This window comes from Pecten maximus, chromosome 18, assembly GCF_902652985.1.
Source record: "Pecten maximus chromosome 18, xPecMax1.1, whole genome shotgun sequence".
Lineage (NCBI taxonomy): Eukaryota > Metazoa > Mollusca > Bivalvia > Pectinida > Pectinidae > Pecten > Pecten maximus.
The window spans coordinates 26,165,792-26,176,460 of NC_047032.1; positions in this window are offsets into that span (position 1 = coordinate 26,165,792).

Sequence of the window (10,669 nt, forward strand, 5' to 3'; positions counted from 1 at the left end):
GCCAACTGTTTACAAGAGTTCTAAAAGAAACTGTCAATAACACCTTGACTTGGAATCGTATCAATTGAGCGACCGGGATCACAGGGGTTTGTGATAAAAATTATATTTCATATCTTCAGTTTATTTTTGAGTATCATCAACAATTTATGGCCCTGGATGCAGTGTAATATGGAGGTTTGTTTACCCTCAGCTCTCATATTTCCCTCGGGCAAGACCTCGTGAAATATGATACCTTCGGGTAAACAAACCTCCATATTACCCTGTAACCAGGGCCATATATGCATAATAACCGTTGATGTCTCCTTCACACCCAACGTCACAGAAATATGACCGTTGAAGTCACCTACATACCTAACGTCAATAACCGTTGATGTCCCCTATAACCCAATGCCATACAAGTTACACCTTTGATTGAATGTTGGGTTTCCTACACAACGACGTTATACACGTATAACTTAGTCGGTGTCCTTCTACACACGCTCTCATACAGATCCCAAAGACACCCATCCTCATATGAACTTTACTATCGGTGTCCCCTTAAACCCAGCCATATCCTGACTGTCCTGTCCCTTATAGAGCCCTAGCTGTTATTTTCCTTCTAGAAACCAGTTTGACTCTGACTGTTGATGTTCTCTGAAATATTACGAGGATGTTTAACGAGTAGACTTCTTTAATCTTTCATTTAAGTGTCCGTTATTACCCTTTTCCTTTCAATATACTGGTAGATTTATCATGCATGTAACCGTCAGGTCTCGACAAACATACTTTTGATAACGCAATACGATCAATTAGACGAATGAAGAAGACAGAGAGGTCCCGAACAGCTTCATTACGATGGTGTACTTTGCTACACCTCAGTGGACATTCATGTATCGTCGTGTCACAAGTCGATAAACATTTCGTGACACTGAACTATGAATCTTACGAGTGTTACAGAGTAAGAAGAAGGATGTGGGAAGGAATCTTAAGACAAATATACGAACTACAATCACAAATGATGCACACTACACTGAGCTTGCTTTTCAAAGAAACGTGTTCGTCTCCCCATTGTATTAATTCAACTTCTTATAATCTTCATGATTTTCCTTTTTATTTCTCGGCAGAGTAAACTTTTTATCTTATGAGAACAATCGATGAGCTCACTCGCTACTCTAAATAAACGCAAAGAGTGCCATTTTAAGCACATTGGTTTTTTTAAGTAAACCCTCATCTTAACTTAATTAAATTCATTACAACTTAATTTAAATAGTACTTTTTGTCCACGGGAGTACTGAAACCAGGAAAATATGAAGACTTGTAACTGTAGGTTAGATAGGATATTTCATTCTCTTACAATAAATAGTATGGATGTTTTCAAAGATCGAAATCCCAAGGAAAACAATGATAAGTTCCAAAGTATTGACAGGGTTAGAAGATCACTAGATAAAAGGAAAAGCGACACAGAAATAAAACCGTAGTTCTAACTCAAACTTGAGGAGACAACAACAGAAATATTTATATTTGGAATGAGACCATAACAAAAGTATCAGGAGATTACGATCAGGCAGAGAAAGGCATGTTTTATGTTAACACCCACGCAGTTCAATATCTGTATTATAAAACACATCACTACTACCACCACCACCACCGCCACCACCACCACTACCAGCAGCAGCAGCAGCAGCATCCAATCAACTACTTGCATCATCTTTCTTATTTACATACAAAATATGATGCCTCGCGGCTTTGTTATCACTAGTTCGATATTCTCTTCGATAACCTGACATTATTTAGATATCTTTATGATAAAAGATTAGTTACAATAAAATAAACGACTATTAAATAAACTACTTGCATCATGTACCAGAAAATTAATTATCACATTAAAACTTATAATAATCTTTATATGCACTCAACATCATCATAATCATTGATCAGTCATACCATCATCAATTCTTATCAGTTCAAGTGATTTCATATTATATAAAATAAAAGTACATACATTTGTTTCATTGCAGATATATATTTAACACATCACTCTATACCCGTCGTCTATACACACTCACACTCATCCTTACTCGCACTTACATACACATACCGGGGGGAAAAAAGAAAAAAAACCAAGAGAGAGACACACACACGCACGCACGCACGCACACACATACACACACACACACACACACACAGAGGCAGACGGACAGACAGAAAAGAGGGGATGGACTATTGGTTTCAAAACTCAACTGACAATGTCATGAAATTATTAATAAATAATTTACAACAAAAAACAACAGTCAGACATATATTTCAACACCCAGGAGACAACTGTCAATATCATATATCAAGCAATAAGTTGTTCCCATTATTTCCATTCCCTTTTAAACAAATATTTTACAATGATAGCTGAACATGTTTGGTCATTACTGTCAAAAACATCCCACATAGGTCGTAGTCTGTGTCACAAACATCCTGTTTATTCCACAGTAACAGTTACTGGCGTCATTGGCTAAAATGAAATTGCGCAAGTAGTAGTTTTGGGTAACATTACTTAAGACAATGACGACAGCAATCATGGCTGACTAACCGGAAGTGCTTTATTGCCAAAATAGCATTGTCACTTAAAGTATTGCAAATACAGTTTTGTAACATACCCTTTCCTAGATCTCAAGAGCAATATCTAAAGATATTATTAAGCAAGATAGATGGAGGGATCAATAATTCAGTATACTGATAAATGAGCAGTTAAATTCAAGACTCGTTTGAGTATCACATTAGCACAGTTCTATGGTACTGAAACAGAACCGAGAATGAGGTATTTCGCACATTCAAAGTAAAAAGAAATCACATTTGATTGCACTATACGGCATGTCTGGTGCAATTGTTGGGCGGAGGGTTTGATAATCAGCACACATTTTTAATTTGATCTTCAACCCAGCGTTCATACCAGACCAAGCACATTGCCTCGGGGCTCTCTATTACACTTACTTACGGAGGTGTGCTCTTATGACCTCATATATTTTGTGAAGCTCGATTCGCGTTCGTTGTGCGATTTTGGCGATACTTATCTTTGGAGACGGATATGAGATCAAACGCGTATACGTTTTCAAAGTCATCAGGTTCTGGTGTACTTCAGGTAGATCAGCTCTAGATAATGCATCAGCGACAAGCATGTCCTTACCTTTCCTATACACAGGAGTTCGTACTACTGTAATTTCAACAGCAGCTTCTGAAGTTGCATGGTAGCTGACTGGAATGACTTTTTGTGAATAGCCTCTCATAGCTTGTGGTCGTTTTACACGGTTCACTCCTTGTCAATAATGTAACAACATTTTTTTTCTATTTGAGCGTAGTTATGCTTTATACTCGGGAGTGGTATCGAGGAGTGGGCAATGATTCTGCTGAACTAAGACTACACCTAGGCCGTCCTTTGACACATCATACCGAATCTTCACGCCTTTATCAATTTCGTAAAACGTGAGACCTGGAGGCGTGCCACACATTTGTTTCAAGTCTTCAAAGCTAGATTTATGTTTATGTTCCAACTTGAATTCTGCATCATCCTTGAATAGGATGCGCGAATCGGAGCGTCTATCTGACTCCTGTTGGTAATGACTTAGCTTGGTACTGGATCAAACCTAGAAATCTCCGTACACCTTCCTAGTTAACGGTGCAGGCATGTTGACAATCACAGGAATCTTGTATAGATCGGGACTCGGACCCTTCACGCTTATAATGTGTCCGATTTAACTCACATTGGGTTGTCTGATTTGATTCAGTTTGAGATCATACTATGTGGTTCTCTCAATTACACGTCTCGGAACAGCATAGTGTTCCTCATGGTTTTGTCGGTAATCGGGTACTTGTAAAGTGCGAAACGAAAGCAAAACGAAACGAAATCAAGCGAATCGAAAAATGAATAATTTGGTAAAAACATTAGACTGTACATAGACCATTCTCATTGGTATAAAACAACACCAAGGAAAAAGTAAATTTATCGCGATGTTACCTCTGTAACTCGATGTAGATAATATGTGCAACAGGAGAAGGAGAAAATGTAACATCAAGAACGGGGTTCGAACTCGGTACCCTCCGAACTCTAGACGGACACTATCACTGAGCTACCTGGTCACCGATGACCGAACTAGTCAAGTACCGCCCCTTGCTAAACATAACAACTATACAGTATTAACATAACAACTATACAGTATTAACATAACAACTATACAGTATTAACATAATTATACAGTATTAACATAACAACTATACAGTATTAACATAACAACTATATAGTATTAACATAACAACTGTACAGTATTAACATAACAACTATACAGTATTAGCATAACAACTATATAGTATTAACATAACAACTATATAGTACTAACATTACAACTTTACAGTATTAACATAACAACTATATAGTATTAACATGACAACTATACAATATTAACATAACAATAATAGAGTATTAACATAACAACTATATAGTATTAACATAACAACTATACAGTATTAACATAACAACTATACAGTATTAACATAACAACTATACAGTATTAACATAACAACTATACAGTATTAACATAACAACTATACAGTATTAACATAACAACTATACAGTATTAACATAACAACTATACAGTATTAACATAACAACTATATAGTATTAACATAACAACTATATAGTATTAACATAACAACTATACAGTATTAACATAACAACTATACAGTATTAACATAACAACTATACAGTATTAACATAACAACTATAGTATTAACATAACAACTATACAGTATTAACATAACAACTATACAGTATTAACATAACAACTATACAGTATTAACATAACAACTATACAGTATTAACATAACAACTATACAGTATTAACATAACAACTATACAGTATTAACATAACTATATAGTATTAACATAACAACTATACAGTATTAACATAACAACTATATAGTATTAACATAACAACTATACAGTATTAACATAACAACTATATAGTATTAACATACAAACTATAGTATTAACATACAACTATAAGTATTAACATAACAACTATACAGTATTAACATACACTATATAGTATTAACATAACACTATACAGTATTAACATAACAACGATACAGTATTAACATAACAACTATATAGTATTAACATAACAACTATACTAGTATTAACATAACACTATAACAGTATTAACATAACAACTATACAGTATTAACATAACAACTATACAGTATTAACATAACACTATATAGTATTAACATAACAACTATATAGTATTAACATAACAACTATACAGTATTAACATAAACAACTATATAGTATTAACATAACAACTATAGAGTATTAACATAACAACTATACAGTATTAACATAACAACTATATAGTATTAACATAACAACTATAGAGTATTAACATAACAACTATATAGTATTAACATAACAACTTATACAGTATTAACATAACACTATACAGTATTAACATAACAACTATATAGTATTAACATAACAACTATATAGTATTAACATAACAACTATACTAGTATTAAAAAAAAAACTTTTAATAAAATAAAAACAAATTTTTTAAAAACTAACAACATAAGTATTAACATAAAAACTTTAATTTATTAAAATAAAAAAAAATAAAAAAAAAAAAAAAATTTTAAACATAACAAACTAAAGTTTAACAAAAAAAACACAGTTTTAACAAAAACTAAGTTTTAAAAAACTAAAAAGTTTTAACATAAAAAATAAAAAAATTTTTAAAAAAAAATTTAAATAAAAACAAAATAAAAAAAAATAAATATTAACAACAACATGAAAATAAAACAAATTTTTTAAACTAACAAACTATACAGTAAAACAAACAAATAATTTAACTCCCCCCAAATCCCCCCCTAAAAATTAATTAAAATAACATAAAATAAATAAAAAAATTAAAAAAAAAAATTTAAAATAAATATTAAAAAAAAAAACCCCAAAAAAAAACATAAATTAAAAAACTAACAGTTTAAATTAAAACTATTAATTAACCAAAAATAAGTTTAACATAAAACTATAAGTAAAACTAAAAACTATAAGTATTAACATAAAAAACAGTAAAAAAAATTTTAAAAAAATAAACTTTTTTAAAAAAACTTAATTTAAAAATTTTAAAAATAAAAAACTAAAATATTAACATAACAACATACTAAAAAAAAAAAATTAAAAAAAAAATAAAATTTATTAATAAACAAAAGTAAAATTAAAAAATAAAAATAAAAAAAAATTAAGTAAACATAAAAAATTATAGTATTAACTAAAAATATAATTAAAAAAAAAAATTTAAAAAATTTTAAAAATTTTTTAAAATTAAATTTTTAAAAACCTTTAGTTTAAAAAAAACCCAAAAAAAAAAATTTAATAAAAACAAATAAATTTTTAAAAACAACAAAATTAAAAAAAAAAGTATAAAAAACAACATATAGATTACAAAAAAAAAAAAAACATAAACTTCATAAAAACAAAAAATATAAGTATTAACATACAACTAAAGTTTTAAAAACAATATAATAAATAAAAAAAAAATTTTAAAATTTAAAAACATAACCAAGGGGGAAAACAAAAATAAAAACATACAGTATTAAATAAAAACTTTACAGTTTTTAAACAAAACATAAATTAAAAAAAATAAAATAACAAAAAAAGTATAAAAACAATTAAATTTAAAAAAAAAACATACGTAAAAAACCCCAAAAAAACAACATAAGATTAAAAACAACAACAGTATTAAATAACAAATTTATTTAACATAAAAACTATAAATTTTAAATTAAAAATAAAATTAAAAAAAAATAAGTATTAAAAAAAAAAAAATTTTAAATTTAAAACTTTAAAACTACCTTTAAAAAAAAATAAGAAAAAAAACAAAATTTACAAAAACAAAAAAACTAAAAAAACAAAAAATAAAAAAAAAAAGGTTTAACAAAAATATAAAATTAAAAAGTTTTAACAAAAACTATAAGTTTAACAAACAAACTTAAAAAAAAATTTTTCAAAAATTTTAAGTTTAACAACAAAAAAAATTTAAATAAATAAAATTAAAAAAACATAAAAAAAAACTAGTTTAACAAAAACATAAGTATTAACATAAAAATAAAAAAAAAAAATTTCCCTATGAACATAACCCTAAGTATTAACATAAAAAACTTAATATTAAAAAAAAAAAATTTAATAGTTTTAACAAAAAAAATATAAAACATAAAAAAAAACTAAAACAAAAAAAAATAAGAAAAAAAAAATAAAATTTAACAAAAAATTTAAAACCCCCAAAGGGAAAAAAAAAAAAAAAAAAAAAAAACAAAAGAAAAAAAAAAAAAAAAAAAAAAAAATAAAAAAAAGAAAACAAAAATAAATAAAAAAAGTAAAAATATAAAAAAAAAAAAAAAAAAAAAAAAAGATTAACATAAAAACTTAAAAATAAAAAAAAACAAACAAAAAAGAAATAAAAAACCAGTTTTAAAAAAAAAAAAGATTAAAAAAAATTTTAAAATAATTTTATAAATAAGTTTAACATAAAATTTTAAAAAATTAAAAAAAAATTTAAAATTAAAAAAAAAATTTAAGTAAAACATAAAAAACTATATAGTTTAACAAACAACTATACAGTATAACATAACAAAAAAGATTAACATAAAATAACGTATTAAAAAAAAAATAATTTTTAAAAAACCCAAATAAAAAAAACCAAAATTTTAAATAACAATATAAGTTTAAAAAAATATGGGATTAAAAACCTATAATTTTTTTAAATAACAATTAATAGATTAAAAAAAAAACTATAGTAAAATAAATTTTAAAAACCCAAACAATATAAATTAAATAAAATTAAATTAAAAAATAAATATAAAAAAAATTAAAAAAATTAAAGTAACAACATACTATTAACATAAACAAAAGGGGAAACAAAAAAAAAGAAAAACAACAAGAAACAAACAACAAAGATATAAAAATAAAAAAATTAATAAAAAATTAAGTTAACAAAAAAATAACAGTATTAAAAAAAATTTTATATTAAAAAAACTATATAGTATTAACAAAACTATACAGTTTTAAACAAAAAAAAAAAAATAAATTACAAAAACTTAATTTAAATAAAAAAATTTAACATAAAACATAATAAAATTTAAAAAAATTAAAATAACAACTTAAGATTAACATAACAAAAAGTTTTAAAAAAAAAAATATAAGTATTAAAAAAACCCCCCTACGTATTAAATAAAAACTATACAGTTTTAAATAACAACTATACAGTATTAAAAAAATTTTAAAGTTTTAACAAACAATATAAATTAACAAAACAAAATAGAAAATAAAAAACAATATAGTATAAAAAAATATACAGTTTTAAACTTTTAAAAACTATAAGTTACTTTAAACTATAAGTATTAACAAAAACAAAAATAAGATTAACAAAAAAATAAAAATTAACATACAATTTTACTTTAACTTTAAACAAATTAAGATTAACAAACAACTAACAGTATTAACAAAAAATTTTAAGTTTTAACATAAAATACAGTTTAACAAACTTACGGTTTAAAAAAAAATAAGTTTTAAAAAAAATTTAAAATTTAACTAACAAAACAAGGGGTTTAAAAAAAAATACATTTTAACAAAAACAACTTAAGTTTTTAAAAAACAAAATTAACATAACAACTATCAGATAAAAACAACAAACGTTTTAACATTAAAAACCTAAAGTTTTAATACAACTAAAGAAAAAATAAAAAAAATAAAATTAAAAAACCATACAGTTTAACAAAAAAAAGTTAACATAAACTATAATTTAAAAAAACTAAATAAAAAAAAAATTTCTATAAAAAACAACAAAAGATTAAATAAAAATATACGTTAACATAAAAAAATTTTAAAAACAACTTTTAAGTTTTAAAAAATATACAGTATTAACATAACAAATATATTTTAAACATACAAATTAAGTTTTAAAAAACAACTTAGGGTATAAAATACAACATAAGTTTTAAATAAATAAATTTAAACAGTGATTAAACATAACAACTATATAGTATTAACATAAACAACTATACAGTATTAACACATACAACTAGTATAGTATTAACATAACAACTCATACAGTATAACATGACAACTATACAGTATTGACATAACAACTATATACCGGTATTAAACATAACAAAACTATACAGTCTTACATAACACTATCAGATTACATAAAACTATAGCAGTATTTAACATAACAAAAATATACCGTATTACATAACAAACTATACAGTATTAACATAACAACTATATAGTAATTACATAACACCTATACAGTATAAACATAACAACTATATCAGTATTACTGACAACAACTTATACAGTATCTAACCTAAACAACTATATAGTATTAACATAACAACTATACAGTATTAACATAACAACTATACAGTATTAACATAACAACTATATAGTATTAACATAACAACTATACAGTATTAACATAACAACTATACAGTATTAACATAACAACTATATAGTATTAACATAACTATACAGTATTAACATAACAACTATACAGTATTAACATAACAACTATATAGTATTAACATAACAACTATATAGTATTAACATAACAACTATACAGTATTAACATAACAACTATACAGTATTAACATAACAACTATATAGTATTAACATAACAACTATATAGTATTAACATAACAACTATATAGTATTAACATAACAACTATAGTATTAACATAACAACTATACAGTATTAACATAACAACTATACAGTATTAACATAACAACTATACAGTATTAACATAACAACTATACAGTATTAACATAACAACTATATAGTATTAACATAACAACTATACAGTATTAACATAACACTTATAGTATTAACATAACAACTATACAGTATTAACATAACAACTATATAGTATTAACATAACAACTATACAGTATTAACATAACAACTATATAGTATTAACATAACAACTATATAGTATTAACATAACAACTATACATTATTAACATAACAACTATACAGTATAACATAACAACTATACAGTATTAACATAACAACTATACAGTATTAACATAACAACTATATAGTATTAACATAACAACTATACAGTATTAACATAACAACTATACAGTATTAACATAACAACTATACAGTATTAACATAACAACTATACAGTATTAACATAACAACTATATAGTATTAACATAACAACTATACAGTATTAACATAACAACTATATAGTATTAACATAACAACTATATAGTATTAACATAACAACTATATAGTATTAACATAACAACTATACAGTATTAACATAACAACTATACAGTATTAACATAACAACTATACAGTATTAACATAACAACTATACAGTATTAACATAACAACTATACAGTATTAACATAACAACTATATAGTATTAACATAACAACTATATAGTATTAACATAACAACTATACAGTATTAACATAACAACTATACAGTATTAACATAACAACTATACAGTATTAACATAACAACTATACAGTATTAACATAACAACTATATAGTATTAACATAACAACTATATAGTATTAACATAACAACTATACAGTATTAACATAACAACTATACAGTATTAACATAACAACTATATAGTA